Here is a 17725-nt window from a genome sequence, read left to right as displayed (position 1 = left end):
TAAAATAGAATTTTAGCTTGTGCTTAGGGTAGAGAAAGTTGTAAGAAAACATAAATTATATCCTAAAAAGAGCAGGATAGAAAACTGACAAATTATAGTTTTTTTTTTTTTTTTTTTTGGTCTGGTTGTTTTTTAATGTCCATCAAAGAGCTGAGGTGGCAAAAAAAGATAATGAAATAAAATCCATAAAATGACAAATTTTTCTCAGGAGATATGAGATCTATGGTTGATTTCCTCCTTAGCAGAAGATAGGAAGATGAAGCACCAGCCAGAGATAGGTAGGTAAAAGGAAATCCGATAAATTGTAAATAACCTTTTAAGTCTAACTTAGGTGTTGGCACAGTGGCTTAGAATTCCCAGGAGCCCCAAACAAAAGGAGTCAGTATTCCCTGCCAGCTCTTTTTCTTGGACCTACACTGTGTGCTCCTGAGACAGACTGTGGGCAGGGTAGAGAAGCTGGGAGAGAGTTCTTCTGCATAGGCACAGCAAGCCAGCTGAAAGCAGGAAAGAACTGAAGAGAACTCAAATAATTAAATCTTATGCTGATTTTGACTGTTTTGGCATCTGCAGCTAGGATGAAGGACTGAGAAAACACTGCCTCTTTTAAGTACAGACATACAGAGCCCACTGAAGCCTAAAGTCAGGGTGAAAAAACTTAGAGAAATTCTACAGGTATACACTGGGCCTTATTCTGAATACAATGAAGCAGCCAACTTGATTACGGCAGTCAGAAGACCTGAAAGAGTTGCACCAATTGAGGTTCAAGAGTATGGAGTTTGTAGGTGGCTGAGAATCAGGCAGAGAACTGAGACAAATGTACTGGGCAATATTATTTTCCATAGTTTACCTATACATAAAATACATAAAAATAAGAGTAGCAAAAAATTTGCACTACAAACTAGAAATCACTACTGAAAAATAATAGAGATCACCCAATATTAAGATGTCAATCTTCCCCAAATTGCTTTATAATTCAATGTTGTTATTATGAAAATAAGGTATTTTTGTAATAATATACAAATATATTATAAAATTTGTACAAAACTGCAAATAATATAGGTTATCCAAAATATATTGAAAAGAGATAATACATATTGAAGACTTATATTACCAGATTATAGAGCTACAGTAACTGAGAGAGCATAGTATTGGCTAAATGACACATAAAGAGTTCTGTGGAAAGAGAATCAAGAGTCTCACCCATATTGAATGAATGAACGCCAAAGCCATGCAATGAGTAAAGGAATATCATATTAGAAGTGATTCGAAAACATAACATTACTCTCTACATAAACAAACATTTACCTTAAAATAATACTGCAGACATAAAACTCACAATTCAAACAAATTTATGGAAGAAAATCCTACGAAAGATTGGGATCCTAAAGTCAAGCAAAAATGTTTAGAAAGGGCTCAGATTACTAATAAAAATAATAAGTTAGACTTCATTGTCATTAAAGCCCTTTACTCATCCAAAGTGATTACCTAGTAAATGAATACACTAGCCAAAGTTTGTGAAAATATATGTGTAAATACACAGCTAAGAACTCATAAATGGAATATATGAACAACTCATGAAATTCAATAATAAATAGACTAGCAATAGAAACTAAAATAGACAAATGACTTGAAATACGCTTTACAAAAGAATATGTAGAAATGGTTAAAGTACTCAATATCAGTCATCACTGCAACAAAAATTAAACCTCAATGACATAGTCCAACACCTTCAGCAGAATGGTTAAAATACAAAAAGCTGGGCAGAGGACCCAAGATGGCTGACATCTTCCAGTGACAGAGGAACATCTCCCACCAAGAGACTGGGACACTGAGAAGACTGGCACACTTTGAGCCCACCTTTAGAGGACAGAAATTGAGAGTGGCTAGAGGAAAGATGCAGATGCTGAGCTGAAAAGAGAGGTAGCATGGAACTCTGCATGGGACTACTGAGCACAAGAACTTCTTCCTGGTCTCTAGAGACTCCTGGGGAAGGGATGAGTTGAACAAGTGAGGAGAGTCCCACTATTGCGGCGGACCTCTAGAATCCTGGCATCAGCAGATCCCATGAACACCACAGAAACTTGAGCTGGTAGGGAGAGCTACTTAGAGAGGCAGTAGGGGCAGTACTCCAGCCTGTGCAGAGCTCAGAGGGTTTGGGGCAGAAATGTCTGCAGTGGAGCATGGCCGGGCAGAGATGCCCGTCTCCCAAGGCTTACCATGCTCCTCTAAGAGACTTTAGCCTTGGGATGACTATCAGACCTAGAGAGAATAGGGTGGTCTTGTCTATGAGATGGGGTCAGTGTAATCTGAGCACCACCCTGTCTGCTGGCCTCTCCAAGGGCCCCAGCATGGCCATGGCCATGTAGCACAGCCTCAGATGCCCAAGCAGGGTACTTTCTGAGGGCCCTCATCATAGGTCCCTCACTAGCAGACAGCAATGGATTATCAGAGATCTCCAGCTGACTGCACCCACGGATATGCACCAGTTCACCTGCATCCTCCCCCTAATACAGCACTCCCAGCCCCTGCCCCGCTTTGTCTGCATGCACTCACCCATGGCCACACCTCCGCTGATTTGCCAGGGTGCGTAGATGTGGACCTCGCCTCTCCTCCCCTACTGGCATGCATGTGTGTGCACAGCCGTCTGTGCCACTGCACAAGCACACTCCACTGTCCCCATGCCCTCCTGCTGATGGACAGGCACCTAGCTGCACTGCCACTGCTAGTGCCACCATGCACATGAATGCTGGAAGCCCTTCCCTATCCAGTGCCCCACCCCTGCCAAGCTGCAGTTGCCACTGGAGCAAGCACACGCAGGAACATCGCAGCCCCACTGCCATTTGTGTCCCACCCCGGCCAATGCACATGCAACCTGTTACGCTTCGGTAACTGCTGGCATGTGTGAGCAAGTACAGATCCCACTGCCCCAATGAAACTCTTTGCCTGGCAACACCCATTGGAATCTCATGGCAAGCAGACCAGGGACACCTCAGCCCCTCCAGTGCAGCAGGTTCCTAACTTCTGGGGGCCAGAGAACAAAGCCAGGGTTCTGGTGTCAGCCACTCAGAATTGGAGCACACAGCCCAGGAGTGCCAAGCTCAGCCTTGGCCCCCTAAAATCTTCCAGAAACAAAGCCAGTTGACTGAACCCATATTATATATACCACAATCAAACCCCCCAGAGCATCAAAGAAGATAAAAACTAAAAACAATATCCATAGGAGAGCAATAGCAAAAATTGAAGGAACATCATCTTACACATGAGAGAAACAGTACAAAAACCTTGTCAACTCAAACAGCCAGACTGTCTTCTTACCTCCAAACAACCATACTACTTCCCTAGCAGTGGTTCTTAACCAGGCTAAAATGACAGATGTATAATTCAGAATATGGGTGTGAACAAAGATCATCGAGATTTAGCAGAGAACTGTAACTCAATCTACAGAATACAGTAAAACAATTCAGGAGCTGAAAGCCAAAATGTCCATTTTAAGAAAACACCTAACTCCACTAATAGAGCTGAAAAGCTTACTTCAAGAATTCCATAATACAATTGCAAGTATTAAACAGCAGAATCAACTGGGCTAAGGATAGAATCTCAGAGCTCAAAAACTGGTTCTCAAAAATAACTCAGAAAATTTTTTAAACTAAACTATGAATAGAACTTATGAGAAATATGAGATTATGTAAAAAGATTAAAAATATGACTCATTGGCATCCCTGAAAAAAAAGAGAGAAAGCAAGCAACTTAGAACACATATTTGAGGATATTATCCATGAAAACTACCCCAACCTCACTAGAGATGCAAACATTCAAATTCAGGAAATGTAGAGAACCTCTGTAAGATGCTATGCAAGATGATCATCTCTAAGACAAGACACATAGTCATCAGATTCTCTCAGACTGAAATGAAAGAAAAATGTTAAAGGTGAATAGAAGGTGCAGGTCACCTAGAAAGGGAACCCCACTGGGCTAATAGCAGACCTGTCAGCAGAAACCTTGCAAGCCAGAGGAGATTGGGGGCCTATGATTGATATTCTTAAAGAAAAGAAATGTCAATGATGAATTTTATATCCAGCCAAACTAAGCTTCATGAGCAAAGGAAAAGTGAGATCCTTTTCAGACAAGCAAATGCTAAGGGAATTCATTACCACCAGATGTGTCTTATAAGAGGTCCTTAAGGGAGTGCTAAATATGGAAAGGAAAGACTATTTCCAGCCACCATAATAAACACACTTAAGTACATAGACCATTGACACTATAAAGCAATTAACTACACAATCGAGTCTGCATAATAACCAGCTAACATTTCAATGACAAGATCAAATTTGCACATATCAATATTAACTTTGAATGTAAATGAGCTAAATGCTCCAATTAAAAGGCACAGAGTGGCAAGCCTGATATAGAAGCAAGACGTACTGTGTGCTGTCTTCAATAGACACATCTCAAATGCAAGGATACCCATTGGTTCAATGTAAAGTGATAAAAAAAAAAAATATACCAAATCAAATGGAAAACTGAAAAAAGCAGGTATTGTTATTCTAATTTCATATTAAACTGACTTTAAATGAACAATGATTTAAGAAAAACACACACAAAAAGAAGAACATTACATAATGATAAACGCTTTGATTAAACAAGAAGACCTATTTTAATTAAAAATTCACCCAACACAGGGGCACCAACATTTATAAAACAAGTCCTTAGCATCCTAAAAGAGACTTAGATAACCATATAATGGTGGAATTCAACACTCACTGGTATTAGACATATTATCAAGGCAGAAAAGTAACACAGATATTTGAGACCTAGACTCAACATTTGATCAAATGGTGCCAACACACATCTACAGAAGTTGCCACAGAAAAACAAGAGAATATACGTTCTTCTCATTTACACATGCACATTCTCTAAAATTGACCACACAATCAGCCATAAAACAATTCTCAGCAAATTACCAAAAAAAAGAAACTAATTTATACCTATCACACTCTCAGACCATAGCACAATAAAAATAGAAATCAATACTAAGAAAAGTGCTTACAACCATAAATTACATGGAAATTAAGCTGTTCCTGAATGACATCTGTATAAACAAACAAACAAAAAAACTAAGGCAGAAATCAAGAAATTCTTTGAAACTAATGAGAACAAAGATACAACATACCAGAATCTCTGGGACACAGATAAAACAATATCAAGAGGAAAGATTCTAGCACTAAATGCCTATATCTAAAAGTAAGAGATCTCAAATTACCAATCTAATATCGCATCTAGAAGAACTAGAGATACAAGAGCAAACCAACCCCAGTGCCAGTAGAAGAAAAGAAATAACCAAAATCAGAGCTTACCTGAAGGAAATGTGAAAAACAATAAGAAAGATCAAAAAATCCTATGACTGTTTTTTTTTTTTGAAAGAATAAATACTAGCAGACTACTCACTTAAAAAGCTTTGTAAAAACTCTGTTTTCACTCTACATGTAAACAGCTTGTAAGTTGTCATTCTACCCAAACAACAAAAGGCTGAAGAGACTAAAATTAACAATTCTTTTAGATCCACAGGACAGCGAGGTCACAGGGCAAGCTGCCTCCCCCAGTTGTACAGACAGACAGGCAAATACAGGAAATCCTGACTTAACTGGAGCAGGCTCAGTAGTGGAAAGGACTGCGGGAACAAGTGTTGGGGTAGAAAAACCTGAACTAAAATTCAAAAATTTCTGGACACTCAGTGTGGACAAGTCTGGGACTTAAACATTTCAGTCATGGGAGTCCTGTATTTTGTGAGTTTTACCTTGAAAATTACAAATAGGTTCTCGTAAATATCACAGGGAGATTGTCCTGTTATTCTGATGAAGCTGAAGAGGAACCATTTGAAATATGCCATAGCATTCTGTTCTTCTTCAGAAGCTCTGCTGTCAAAAAGCAACAACAACAAACCCTGTTTTTAAAATGTATTAACTGCTGGTGTTTTATCGGAGCCTAGCTGAACTGGGAAAAAAAAAAACCACACAACTCCAGCCCACTATAGCCAAACTTTTCCACCCAAAATGGAGAAATAAGAGCAGAATACACATTCTTCTAAAGCTCACATGGGACTTATACAAAGAGGGACCACATTCTGGGTGAAAAAATACACCTTGCCAAATTTAAGAATAGAAATCATGTAATATCTGTTATCACATTACAATGGAATTGAACAAAAAAATGGAAAATCCCAATATATGTGAATATTAAAAAAACAGTTCTAAATAATACATGGTCAAAGAAAATCTCAAAAGTATTTAAAAATAATTTTAACTACATGAAAATGAAAACAACTTATAAAAATGTGTGGGATGCAGTAAACGTAGTGCTTGAAGAAAATTGTACAACATATTTAAATGCATGTATCATACAAATCAGAATGATCTAAAATTAATTACCTAAGCTTCCACCTCAGAAAAAAGAAGGGAAAATTAAAGTACGATGAAGAAAAGCAGTAAGAGTTAGAACAAAAATTAATAAAATTAAATAAGAAATAGAGTAATCAATGAAATCTAAAGCTGTTTCTTTGAAAAGACCAAAAAATTAATAAGCCTACAATAATGCTTACTAAGGTAAAAAAGAGAGCAGATAGAAACCACTCATATCAGAAATAAAAGAGGTTATATTATTGCAGATTCTATGAATATTACAAGGATATTAACGAAATATTATGAACAATCCTATGCCCGCAAATTTGATCACCTTGATAAAATGGACCAATTCTTTGAAAGCCATAATCTTCTGAAACTCAATCAAGAAAAAACAGATGCTTTGAACAGACCTATATCTATTAATTAAATTAATTATAAATAATCTCCTAAAGCAGAAAGCACCAGGCCCATATATGTTCATTGGTGAATTTTACCAAACATTTAGGAAGACATGAAACCAATTATCTACAAGCTCTTTCCAAACATAAAAACAGGGAGAATAACTTCTTAACTGGGTCTATGAAGCCATCATTGTCTTAATACCTAAACCAAAGACAGTACAAAAAAAAGACTACGTATCAATATCTCTTATGAATATAGATGCAAACATTTTCAATGAAATATTATCAAATTCAATGTAACAATGTACAAAAATAATTATATACCACAACCAAGTATGATTTTACTCAGGTACGCAAAGCTGATTCAATATTTGAAAATCAATTAATATAATCCACAACAGGCTGAAATAGAAAAATTACATGATCCCATAAGTAGATATATGAAAAACCATTTAACAAAATCAAAAATCTGCTTATAACAAAAATTTTTAGTAAACTTGGCATAGAGAAGAAAATTCTACAACTTCATCAAAAATAACTGCAAAGAACTTACAGCTAACATCACACTTCATGGTGACAAACTAGAAGTTTTTCTACTAAGGACAAATCAAGAATATTTCCTCTCATCACTAATTTTTGACATTTTCCTGGAAGTCCTAGGAAATGCAGGGAGACAATAAAAGAAAATGTGAAATATATGGATTAGAAGCAAAGAAATTTAAAAAAAATGCTGGTTTTTTTTTTTTTTGCAGAAGACTTGCTCATCTATATATAAAATTCAAAATAATCAAAATATTCTGGATCTATTATATGATTATAGCAAGGTTTCAGAATACTAAATTAATATCAAAAAGTTAATTGCTTTCATATATACTAGCAATGAGCAAATGGAATTTGAAACTAAAAACACAAAACAATAGAATTTACATTAGCACCTCACAGAATGAAATACTTAGGAATTTATCTGAAAACATATGTATGTCTAAAAGGAAAACCATAACATTGAATGAAAGAAATCAAATAAGGAATAAACAGATAGAGAACTATTCCATGTTAATGGATAGGAAGAATCAATACTGTCAAGTTGCCAGTTATTCCCAATTTGACCTATAGATTCAATGCAATCCCAGGCAAAATCACAGAAAGTTGTTTTGTCAGTATTGACAAACATCGTATAGAAGGGAAGAAGAGCCACAATTGCCAACAAAATACTAAAGAACAAAATTGGAGTACTGATACTACCTGGTGTTAAACCTTTCTATAAAGCTATAATAATAAAGACAGTGTGTTATTGATGAAAGATTAGACAAATAGATCAGTGTGGCAGAATAAAGAGCCCCGAAACAGATCTACATAAATATAGTCAACTGATCTTTTCGAAGGAGAAAAGGCAATAAAATAGAAAAATGATAATCTACTCAAAATACAGTGTGGGGAAAACTAGACATCACATATAAATATGTGTGTGTGTATATATATGCACACATTTGCATCTGATGTCTAGTATACAACACATACACAAATTTTATGTACATATATTTATAGACCTTATACCCTTCCAAAAATTAACTCAAATCATAGATATAAGTGTAAAATGCAAAATGATAAAACTCCTAGAAGCTATTATAGGAGGAAATTTAGATGATACTGGGTACAGTGCTGACTTTGTATATACAACATCAAAGGTACAATCAATGAAAGAATTAATAAACTGAACTTCATTAGAATTAAAAACTGCTGCTGCTGTATGAAAGATAATGTCAGGAATACAGGAAGGAAAGCCACAAACTGTGAGAAAAATATGTGCCAACACACAAAATAAGAACTCTTAAACCTGATTAAAAATTGAGCCAAAGACTAACAGACTCGTTACCAAAGAGATATGCAGAAGAAAAACACGCATAAGAAAACAGGCTCGGCCAGGCATGTTTTGGGAGGCTGAGGTGAGCAGATCACCTGAGGTCGGGAGCTCAAGACAATCCTGACCAACATGGAGAAACCCCGTCTTTACTAAAAATACAAAATTAACCGGGTGTGGTGGCTCATGCCTGTAATCCCAGCTACTCAGGAGGCTGAGGCAGGAGAATTGCTTGAACCTGGGAGGCGAAGGTTGCAGTGAGCCGAGATTGCGCCATTGCACTCCAGCCTGGGCAACAAGAGCAAAACTCCAACTCAAAAAAAAAAGAAAAGAGGCTCCACATCATACATCATCATGAAAATGAAAATTAAAACAATAAGATACCACAGCCTGTTTACTAGAATGGCCAAAATCCATCACACAAAAACTACATCTGGATATTTACAGCACCTTTATTCATAATTGCCAAATCTTGGAGGCAACCATGTTGTCCTTCAGTAAGTGAAAAACTCTGGTGCATCCAGAAAAGTAAAATTTTTGTTGTTAAAAACAATTGAGTTATCAAGCCATGAAAAGACATGGAAGAAACTTTAATGCATATTACTAAGTGAAAAAAGCCACTCTGAAAAGACTACATAGTCTATGATTCCAACTGTATGACCTTCTGGCCAAGGCAAAACTATGGAGGTAATCAAAAAGATCAGTGGTTTTTAGAGGCTAGGGGAAAGATGGGAGGAATAAGAGAAATGCCAATTTTTAGGGTAGTAAAAGTACACTGCATGTTACTATAATGGTGAATATATGTCACCATACTTTCTTCCAAACCCATAGAATGTTAACTCTAATGTAAACTATGGACTTTGAGTGATAATGGTGTACCAATGTAGGTTCACCAGTTGTAACAAATGTATCACTCTGGTGACACATGTTGATAAGGGTGGAGACTATGTACTATAATGTCTTTCAATTTTGCTGTGAATTTAAAACTGATGTAAAAAAGTCATAAAAAGACTTCTATAATAGTTTTATAACACATTTATCCATAAACCCCCCAAAAGATACACTCTAATACACATGCACTTAAGAAGGGACAAACAGAAGAAAGAGCAAGATGGTGGAAGAAAAAGCTCCACCAATTATACCCCTTGCAAGGACACCAAGTTAACAACTACCTACACAGAAAAAACACCTTCATGAGAACCAAAACTCAGGCAAGTACTTACAGTACCTGGTTTTAACTTTGTATTGCTGAAAGAGGCAGTGAGGAGAAAAAACAGTCCTGAATTACCGAAGCCACCCCTCCCCACCCCCAGTAGCAGCCACAGGGTGGGTGTGGAGAGCCTCTCTGGACACTGGGGAAGAAAAATACAGGAATTGTGAGGCATCAAACTTAGTGCTGTCCTTTTAGAGAAAAAATAATCAGACCAAACTCAGCTGACACCAATACACAGAGGGAGCATTCCCCTTTCCAGAGGGAAACCATTGGTCTCAGAGGTCCGAACTGCAGTGCCCACAAACCTTGACACCAAGGGCCAAAGTGTTCTCAGTCTCTGTGTAAACCTGAAAGGCAGTCTAGGCCATAAAGACCACAACTCTTAGGCAAGTCCTTGGGCTGAACTTGGCCCAGAGCCAGTGGAAAGTGGGAGGGGGGCAGGCAACACACTGAGACACCAGCTGAAGCAGCCAAGGGAGTGCTGGCATCACCCCTCTTTTAGTCCCCAGCTCCAAAAGAGATCCCATCCTTCCACCTGAGGAGGAGAGAGAGGAGTAGGGAAAACTGTCTTGCCTCTTGGTTACCAGCTCGGCCACAGCAGGATAGGAAACCTGTCAAAGTCAAGAGGTCCCTTTTCTAGGCCCTAGCTCCCAGGGGGGCATTTTTAGACACACCCTGGGCCAGGAGGAAACCCGCTGCCTTAAAGAAATTGACCCAGTCCTGCCAGCATTTATTACCTGCTAACTGAAAAGCCCCTGGGTTCTGGATAACCAGCAGTGATAACCCAGGTACTACATCAAGGGCCCCTGTGAGCCTCTGATGACTTGCTGGCTCCGGGTATCAATACTGCCACAGTGGGGAAGGGTACCAAGCAGGTTCTTGGGGTCCCCAATTCCAGGAATTGACTCTAAGAATTTCTGGACATTCCTTGGGCCAGAAGGAAGCCCACTACCCTGAAGGGTGAATCCTAGGACATGCAGCATTCACCATAAACTGACTCAAGAATCTTGGGCCTTAAGGGAACATTGGTGGTGGTCTGGCAGTACTTCTTGTGCCAGGGTGGTGGTGACTATGGGGTGTGGCTCCTCTGCCTTTGGCAAGGGGAAGGAAGAGTGGTATTCTACAATAGAATACCAGGTAGATTGCTAAGGTTTTTGACACTAGTCCCTCACTCCCAGATGGCACTTCTAGATCCACGTGGGGCCTGGGGGACTTCACCACCCTGAGGCAAATGACATAGGGCTGGTCTGGCTGGCTTTGCCACCTGGCGATTGTAGACCCTTGGGTCCTTGAGTGAACATAGGCAGTAGCCAGGGAGTGGTTACAGCAGGCTGTGGGTGAGACCCAATGCTGTGCGGGCTTCAGGTCTGACCAGTGTAGGCATAGTGGTGGTAGCCACGGGGGTGCTTGTGTCACTCCATGCTATGGTTAGACTTTGTGTTCCCACTAACATCTCTTCTTGAATTGTAATCCCCAGGTGCTAAGGGAGAGGCCTGGTTGGAGGTGATTGGATCATGGGGCCATTTCCCCAATGCTATTCTAATGATAGAGAACCAGTTCTCACAAGATTTCATGGTTTTATAAGGGGATCTGCCCCCCTTTGCTTTTGACACATGCTTCTCTGACCTGGCATCATGTAAGATGTGCCTTTGCTTCTCCTTCGCCTTCTGCCATGATTGTAAGTTTCTTGAGGCCTCCCCAGCCATTTGGAACTGTGAGTCAATTTAACCTCCTTCCTTCATAAATTACCCAGTCTTGGATATTTCTTTATAGCTGTGTGAAAACGAATATATTAAATTGTTACCAAGGTAGTGGGACACTGCTATAAAGATACTTAAAAATGTGGAAGTGACTTTGGAACTGGGTAACAGGCAGAGGTTGGAACAGTTTGGAGGGCTCAGAAGAACACAGGAAGACGTGGGAAAGTTTGGAACTTTTCAAAGACTTGTTTAATTGGTTTTGACCAAAATGCTGATATAGTGAGGTTGAAAATGAACTCCAGGTTGAGGTGGTCTCAGATGGAAGTGAGAAACTTAATCAGAACTGAAGCAAAGGTCACTCTTGCTATGCTTCAGCAAAGAGACTGGTGGCATTTTGCCCCTGTGCTAGAGATCTGTGGAACTGGAACTTGAGAGAGATGATCTGAAATTGGAACTTATGTTTAAAAAGGAAGCAGAGCATCGAAGTTTGGAAAATTTGCAGCTTGATGATGCAGTAGAAAAGAAAAGCCCATTTTCCTGGGAGAAATTCAAGCCCGCTGCAGAAATTTGCATAAGAAATGAGGAGTCAAATGTTAATTGCTAAAACGATATGGAAAAATGTCTCCAGCGCATGTCAGAGGTTTTCACAGCAGCCTCTCCTAACAAACACAGGCCCAAAGCCTCAGAGGAAAAAACTGTTTCCTGGGCCAACTGCTTTGTGCAGTGTAGGGACTTGGTGCATTAAGTCCTAGCCGGGGCTAAAAGGGGCCAATGTACAGCTCAGGCCATTGCTTCACAGGGTGCAAGCCCCAAGGCACTTGGCACCTTCCATGTGGTGTTGCGGCTGCAGATGCACCGAAGTCAAGAATTGAGCTTTGGGAACCTCTGCCTAGACTTCAGAGGATGTATGGAAACAGATGGTTGTTCAGGTTGAAGTCTGCTGCAGGGGTGAAGCTCCCATGGAGAATGTCTGCTAGTGTAATGCAAAGGAGAAATGTGGGATTGGAGCCCCCACACAGAGTCCCGACTAGGGCACTGCCTAGCGGAGCTGTAAGAAGAGGACCACCATCCTCCAGACCCCAGAATGGTCGATCCACTGACAGCTTGAACCTGCCCCAGGAAAAGTCACAGACAATGCCAGCCATGAAAGCAGCTGGGTGAGGGGGCTATACCCTGCAAAGCCATGGTGGCAGAGCTTCCCAAGGCTGTGAGGGCCCACCTCTTGCATCAGTGTGACCTGGATGTGAGATACGGAGTCAAAGGATATCATCTTGGAGCTTTAAGATTTAATGATTGCCCTGTTGGATTTTGGACTTGCATGGAGCCTGTATAGCCCCTTTGTTTTGGCCAATTTATACCATTTGGCATGACAGCATTTATCCAAACCCTATATTCTACTGTGTCTTGGAGGTAATTAACTTGCTTTTGATTTTACAGGCTGCTGGGCAGAAGGAACTTGACTTGTCACGGATGGGATTTTGGACTTGGACTTTTGAGTTAATGCTGAAATGAGTTAAGAATTTTGTGAACTGTTGGGAAGGCATGATTGTGTTTTGAAATGTGAGAATAGGAGGTTTTGGGAGGGACCACAGGCAGAGAAATATGGTTAGGCTCTGTGTCCCCACTCAAATGTCATCTTGAATTGTAATCCCAAGGTGTTGAAGGAGAGACCTTGAGGGAGGTGATTGGATCATGGGGGCAATTTCCCCCATGCTTTTCTTGTGACAGTGAGTGAGTTCTCAAAAAATCTGATGGTTCTATAAGGGGCTTGTACCCCTTTGCTTTTCACACATGCTTTTCTTGCCTTCCACCATGTAAGAAAGATGTGCCTTTGCTTCTCTTTCACCTTCCACCATGACACTGAGTTTTATAAGGCCTCCCAAGGAACTGTGAATCTATTAAACCTCCTTCCTTTATAAATTACACAGTCTCAGGTGTTTCTTTACAGCAGGGTGAAAATGGACTAATACACACCACCTCCAGCTTTAGGTGTCTCAGAACAGAGACAGAGACTCTGTATGTTTGGGACAAGGTAAGGGAAGGGAACAAGAGTCTATGCCTGGTAAATGAGAGAATTCTCCCAGAACATGTCCAACATAATCAAGACAGTCCACAAGAACCACTGAATTACTTGGCTAGGGTGCCTCCCAAAGTAGAAACAGTTCAGATCACAACACTCAAGTCCTTTCAAATATCTGGAAAGGCTACCCCAAAAGGAAAACTACAAGTAAGCCTAGACAGTGAAGATTACAATAAATACCTAATTATTCAATGCTCAGACACAAAAGAACATCTACTAGCATCAACGTCAGCCAGGAAAACATGAATTTACCAAATGAACTAAATAAGGCACCAAGGAGCAATCCTGGCGAATCAGAGATATGTGATCCTTCAGACAGAGAATTCACAATAGTTGTTTTAAGGAAACTCAAATAAATTAAAAATAACACAGAGAAAGAACTCAGAAATAGAAAAATTTAACAAAGAGATGGAAATAATTAAAAATAAGCAGAAATTCTGGAGCTGAATAATGCAATTGGCATACTGAAGAATGCATCAGAGTCCTTTAACCGCAGAATGGATCAAGGAGAAGAAATAATTAGTGAGCTTACAGGCAGGCTCTTTTAAAATACATAATCAGAGGAGGCAAAAATAAAAATAAAAAAGAAACAGGCTTAGAGGATGTAGAAAATATCCTCAACTGGGCAAATCTAAGAGTTATTGGTCTTAACGAGGAGGTAGAGAAAGTGATATGGATAGAAAGCTTTTTCAAAGGTATAATAACAGAGAACTTCCCAATTCTAGAGAAAGATATCAATATCCAAGTACAAGAAGGTTATAGAACACCAAGCAGATTTAACCCAAAGAAGATTGCCTCAAGGAATTTAATAATCAGACTCCTGAAGGTAAAGGATAAAGAAAGGATTCTAAAAGCAGGAAGAGAAAACAAGCAAATAACATAAAATGGAGCTATATATGTATTTCAGTACGCTTTTCAGTGGAAACCTCACAGGCCAAGAGAGAATGGCAATGATGTATTTAAAGTGCTGAAGGGAAATAACTTTTCCCCTAGAATAGTATATCTGGCAAAAATATCATTCAAGCATGAAGGAGAAATAAACAAAAGCTGGGGAATTTTATCCGTACCAGACCTTTCCTACAAGAAATGCTACAACCTTTCCTACATGGAAATGCCAGACCTTTAGTACTTCAGTCAGAAGGAAAGGAATATTAATAAGCAATAAATAATCACCTGAAGGTATAAAACTTACTGGTAATAGTAAGCACACAGAAAAACATAGAATACTGTAACAATGTAACTATGGTATGTAAACTACTCTTATCCTGAGTAGAAAGACTAAACAATGAACCAATAAAAATAATAACTACAAAAACTTTTTAGGACATAGTACAAAAATATATAAATGGAAACAATAAAAAGTTTAAAAGTTGGAGGACAAAGTTAGGGTGAGTTTTTATTAGTTTTTATTTTGCTTGCTTGTTTACACAGAGAATATTGTTATCAGGTTAAAAAAATAAGTACAGTATTTGCAAGCCTCATGGTAACCTCAAACTAAAAAACATACAGTGGATACAGAAAAAATAAAAAGAAAGAAACTAAATCATATCACCAGAGCAAATCTTCTTCACTAGAGAAAGACAAGAATGAAAGAAAGAGAAGGTCACAAAGCAACCAGAAAACAAAAAGCAAAATGTCAGGAGTAAGTCCTTACTTATTCATAATATGTTGAATGTAAATAGATGAAACTCTCCAATCAAAAGACATAGAATGGCTGAATGATGAAAAAACAAGACTCATTTATCTGTTTCTTAAAAGAAACACACTTCACCTATAAAGACACACATAGACTAAAAATAAAGGGATAGAAAAAGAATTTCATGCCAATGGAAACCAAAAACAAGCAGAAGTCACTATATTCATATCAGACAAAAGAGATTTCAAGAGAAAAACTGTAAGAGACAAAGAAGGTTGTTACAAAATGATAAAGGGGTCAGTTCAGCAAAAGGATAATTATAAATATATATGCACCAGGCCGGGCGCAGTGGCTCATGCCTGTAATCCCAGCACTTTGGGAGGCTGAAGTGGGCAGATCACGAGGTCAGGAGATCGAGACCATCCTGGTTAACACGGTGAAACCCCATCTCTACTAAAAATACAAAAAATTAGCCAGGCGAGGTGGCGGGTGCCAGTATTCCCAGCTACTCGGGAGGCTGAGGCAGGAGAATGGCGTGAACCCCGGGGGGGCGGAGCCTGCAGTGAGCTGAGATTGCGCCACTGCACTCCAGCCTGGGTGACAGCGAGACTCCATCTCAAAAAAAAAAAACATAAATAAAAAATAAAATAAAATAAATAAATATATATGCACCAAACACAGGAACATTCAGATATATAAAGAAAATATTATTAGAGTTAAAAAGAGAGGCCCCAGTATAATAAGAGCTGGAGACTTCAACATCCAAATAAAAGAAATAATAAAGACCAGAGCATAAATAAATGAAATTGAATTTTAAAGACACCAAAAAGATCAATGAAACAAAAAATGAGTTTTTTGAAAAGTTAAACAAAATTGACAAACCTTTAGCCAGACTGTCAGGCCTCTGAGCCAAAGCTAAGCCATCATATCCCCTGTGACCTGCACATACACAGCTAGATGGCCTGTTCCTGCCTTAACTGATGACATTACATTGTGAAATTCCTTTTTCTAGCTCATCCTGGCTCAAAAGGTCCCCCACTGAGGACCTTGTTACCCCCACCCCTGCCTGCCAGAGAACAACCCCCTTTGACTGTAATTTTCCTTTACCTACCCAAATCCTATAAAACGGCCCCACCCCTATCTCCCTTCACTTACTCTCTTTTCGGATTCAGCCCATCTGCAGCACCCAGGTGATTAAAAAGCTTTATTGCTCACACAAAGCCTGTTTGGTGGTCTCTTCACACAGATGCCAGTGAAACAGACTAAGGAAAAAGACCAAAAAAAGAAAGATAAAATAGAAAGACAAAAAAATTAAAGTTTTATTGATTTTCTGAGAAAATCAGAAATGAAAAAGATCATTAGTGACTCGTATGAGCAACTGCATGCCAATAAATTGGAAAATCTAGAAGATATGGACAAATTTCTAGATACATACAACCTACCAAGAATAAAACAGGAAGAAAACCAAAACCTGAACAGACCAATAACAAATAACAAGATCAAAGCCATAAATAAAAGTCTTCCAGTAAAGAACGTACCAGGACTTGATGGCTTTACTGCTGAATTACACCAATCCTACTCAAGAACTAATACCAATCCTACTGAAATTATTCTGAAAAATAGAGGAGGAGGAAATACTTCCAAATTCACTCTTTAAGGCCCGAATTACCCTGATACCAAAACCAGACAAAGACATATCAAAAATTGAAAACTATAGGACAATATCTCTGATCAATATTAGTGCAAAAATTCTTAACAAGATATTAGCAATCCAAATTCAACAATATATTTGAAAGGTCATCATCATGACCAAGTGGAATTTATTACTAGGATGCAAGGATGATTCAACATATGCAATTCAATCAATATGATACATCATAACAGAATGAAAGATAAAAACCATATGATCATTTCAATTGATGCTGAAAACTCATTTGATAAAATTCAACATCCCTTCAGAATAAAAAAAAAATCTTCTTCAACAAACTAGGTATAGAAGGAACATAACTCTACATAATAAAATCTATATAAGACAGAGCCATAGCTAGTATTGTCAGGCCCCTGAGCCCAAGCTAAGCCATCATATCCCCTGTGACCTGCACATACACATCCAGATGGCCTGTTCCTGCCTTAACTGATGACATTATCTTGTGAAATTCCTTCTCCTGGCTCATCCTGGCTCAAAAGCTCCCCTACTGAGCACCTTGTGACCCCCCACCCCTGCCCACCAGAGAACAACCCCCCTTTGACTGTAATTTTCCTTTACCTACCCAAATCTTATAAAATGGTCCCACCCCTATCTCCCTTCACTGACTCTCTTTTTGGACTCAGCCTGCCTGCACCCAGGTGAAATAAACAGCCTTGTTGCCCACACAAAGCCTGTTTGGTGGTATCTTCACACGGACACACATGAAATTTGGTGCCATGACTTGGATTGGG

Source organism: Hylobates moloch, unplaced genomic scaffold (genome assembly GCF_009828535.3).
Source record: "Hylobates moloch isolate HMO894 unplaced genomic scaffold, HMol_V3 SCAFFOLD_24, whole genome shotgun sequence".
Lineage (NCBI taxonomy): Eukaryota > Metazoa > Chordata > Mammalia > Primates > Hylobatidae > Hylobates > Hylobates moloch.
The sequence above is the reverse complement of the archived record's forward strand: the minus strand, read 5'-3'. Positions refer to the sequence as shown.